Consider the following 3,978-nt stretch of genomic DNA (forward strand, 5'->3'; position numbering starts at 1 on the left):
TGTAGGCTTAATACAAGTCTATCAAGTCATCCCATAACAATGTATCTCAAGAAAAATGTCATACAAGAAAAACCCATGGAGATATTCTTCAAAATAGAACAAGTTCTTCATTAAACAAATAGATAGCAAAGAAGAGTATGTTCTTACCTTGGAAATGACTTAAGATCCTTGAGAAAAGTTGAGAAACTTGGAAGGAAATGCTTAGAAGGTGTATATTTTCAGCTTGGGAGATTTTTGCTCGTGGTGGGGAAGAAATGAAGCAAGTAAAGGGTTTTAAACCACTTCACGCGAAAAGCCCGCGAAAATCTGGTGCCCGTCCACGCACGCTACCACGCGTGATAGTGGGCATGGGAGCTCTCTAGTTTATTCCCACGCCTGCTCACACGTGTGTGAGCGGCATGGCGGCTCTCTGGAAATTTTCCACGCCTAGCCACACGCGTGGCGGTGGCGTGGAAGGCGTGCTGTGCAAAAGCTTACCTTGGTTTTCCTTCCTTCCTTTGCTAGTGATGATGTTCGTCGATTGATTGCGGGCAACTTATAACTCTCGGGTGTATAATCGGTACTTGTTAGCTCAACCGAAGTTATAGAAACATTATTGAAATAAAGCTAAGAAAAACACACTATAGAAAATAAGGAAAACTGAAAGAAGCGTAAGATAACATTGGGACTGCCTCCCAAGTGCGCCATGGTTTTACGTCTCCTGGCCAAACGTAAAGTGGCCTATCCTTCAAGGCACACAGATTTTGGGACCTTACCAAGCGTCCCGTGAACTTTAGCTTCAAGGAATGTCCCAAGGTGGGTAACATCCTTGAATTCCCACAAAGATAAAGGAAAGATAAAATTTATGGTTGGAATAATTCTAGACTCAAACACCCTCCTTAACTCTTCTAAGATGGTGTCTACTTCCTTTTCTTTTTCCTCTCTTCTCCCCCTAAAGATTTTCTCATCTCTTTCAAGCCATAGCTCCTCACTCCTTTCCTCAATTTCGAGTGTGGTCAACTCTCTCCACTCATCTTTTTCCATAAGATTAATCATGAAGGACCTATTATTTCCCACCATCTTTTCCTTACACTCATTTTCTTCATCACTCCACTCTATTTGATTAGAAAAATCACTCACACTCTCACACGAATAGAATGAAGCATCATCCTCTTCACTCACCAACTCATTCTCACCCAAGACAAAGGATTCATCTTCTAAAAAGGTAAAGCAATCATAGTCATTAGCGAACAAGATGGAATCCTTACAAGCATTAGTCAATATATCAAAACTTTCCATAGAATCATCCTCCCGAAATTTAAAGCAGTCATAATCACATATGATGGAAGTATTAATGCAAAGGGAGTCATCCACACAAGTGTCAAGGGTGTTTTCAAAAAGAGCACAAGGATTTTCAAGAATATTAGCATAAGAAAGATTAGGAATTTCACCACATTTTGGCTCTTCATCTTCCCACACTACTTCGATGTCCTCATCCTCACTCTCCATCTCTACCTCCTTTTGATCTTCCAATTCGAAAATTGGAACTTCTTCAAGCACCGGGGCGTAACAATCCTCTACTCCTTCGAAACTCTCCTCTCCTCTAGCATTTTTCTCTTTTTCAACCTCTTGTACAATCCTTTGACGAGCTTCCAAGGTGGGGATGTCTTCTATGATGGCGGAGTTGGCTCGTGACTCATTCATCTTCATGAGCTGCTCCATCATAGACAACATCTTCGTTTCAACTTCTTCTAGTGGAAGTCCTTCCTCCCGGAGGGTAGCAAGATAGTTTTTTAGTTCGCTCTTGATTTCGGCTTTTAGCTTAGCCGTATCCTCCTTGGCCATCCTTGTGAATTCATCAATTTTTTCTTTTAGCATTTCAATTTCTTCTGTGGCCGGTGGGATATAATCGCAAGGATTTATATGGGTCTTATATGGGAAAAAGGGCGATGTCTCAAAGGAATAGTTAGTATTGTTTTCTTTGTGGTTTTGTGATGGAGGTGGGTAGTAAGTGTTTAGTTGGGAATTGGGAAATGAATTTGACTCGGGAGTATAGCTTGGATCAAGTTGTTGCATCATTTGCACAAGCTTACTCTCTATGTTTTGATATATGTCTTTAGAGCTTAATGAGTCAATTTCTTGTGAATTTGGTGATTGTGAAGGGTGAGTTTCTTGGAATTGTGGAGGTGGTGTTTCATAAGGATATTGGTGATGGTTTGGTGTATGGATTGGATAGTGATATGGAGGTGGTGAATGATATGGTGGTGGAATTTGGCAATGGTATGGATGTGGGTAGTGGTATGTTGGTAGAGGGTAAGTATAGGTGGAATAGGGGTAATAGTGATATGGTTGGGGTTGAGGATTTTCATGGGATTGTCCTCCATGGTGTGGGTAACCATGGGGATTCATTTTAGCACTTATTGGCAAGCTTCAAGTGGTTTGATTAAAGAAAATTTCCTGCACAATAGCTTAACCAACAACAAATAATTTTGCAACTAAAAGTAGTTGCAAGTGAGCACAAGATATTCAATACAATGTAAGCTCACTTCTTCAAGCAAATAACAAGAATAAGAAAATAAAATAAACAAAAAGAAAGCAATTCAAGAACTCTTAAAATTCTACTTCTAAGATGTCAACACTATTCGAAACCGTTTGCCATCCCCGGCAACGGCGCCATTTTGACAAGGTTGTGAGTATGGGTGAGGGTAAATGTGAAGTGGTACGGAAGGTGGTAAAACAAAGAGTCAAGACTCCCCGAGTGTCGTGTCTCTCAAGGATGGCGAATGGGAATCGAATTAGTGTGTTGGCATCTAAGAGGTTGAAGAGAAAGAGTTACGGGAATGCTAAGGGTTGGACTCATTTGTAAGAGGGGGAAGGTTGATAGTGGTTGTGTAAAATAAAGAAAAGTAAAGTGGAGATTGGGGCTTTAGGCTTTTCCATGTGGTCTATCTTTGGATGGTTTTGCGAGTGCAAGTTGTGGAATAGACTAGGGAGTTCGTGGCACACTACCAAGTGGCGTCACACTTTGGACTCCCACATCCTCATTCGGTTGGGGCATTTCATCGAACACTTTGTCTACCACTCCTCTCGGATCTCGTCCTTTTGGACTAAGAGCGGAGATGTGGGTGACTTAGACTCATGAGTGGCCGCAATCGCGCACACACTCACTTCCTTTGGGTTTGCTACCTAATGTGGCCACAAAAAGCACAAAGCTTGAAGAACATCATCCACACAAGTTCAACATCCAACAAACAAGCAATTCACAATTCAAAGCAATAATATTAAACATCCACATAGATCTACCATGGGGCCACCAATCCCCTATCTAATCTACTCTAGCATACTAAGAAACAAGAACAAGAAAGGAAATTCAAAGAAACAAGTATTGAATTAGAAAATGGAGAGAATGGTTACCACCCTTAGAAAGGGATCTTTACAACCTTGATCTTGAAATCCCAATCTTCATTCTTGCCCTTGATCTATTCTAAACTATGAAGAAGGAATTTTCCCCCAAGAGGGGAGAAAACCCTCTAGATCTATTCTACCTATTCTATCAATTTTCTGATCTATTCTACCTTTAGGTTTTGGGCAAAAGGGATTTATATAGGTGACAAAAAGGGGACAAATTTCCCAAAATGGCCCTTGGCCCGACCACGCTTGCTTCCACGCGTGGTGGCGGCGTGGGAGCTTCTGGAATTATTCCACGCCCAGCCACACGCGTGTGAGGCTGCGTGGGACGCTACTGCATTGCGGCTTGTTTGTCTTTTGCTCTATTTTAGCCTCAAATCCCTCTCCAACCTGTGAAATACCTCAAAACTCTTTCTAGAAATGTTGTTAGAAGATTTTGATCGCATTCGAGCTAAAATGCATGCAATTGTTGTAATCGGATGTCAAAACGATGCACTTTTAATCTAATTAAAACCCCTTATAAGTGCTATTCTTGGTGCTTATCATGTACATATGTATATATATGTATGTACATATGTATATATATGTATG

This window comes from Ipomoea triloba, chromosome 5, assembly GCF_003576645.1.
Source record: "Ipomoea triloba cultivar NCNSP0323 chromosome 5, ASM357664v1".
In the NCBI taxonomy this organism is placed as follows: Eukaryota; Viridiplantae; Streptophyta; class Magnoliopsida; order Solanales; family Convolvulaceae; genus Ipomoea; species Ipomoea triloba.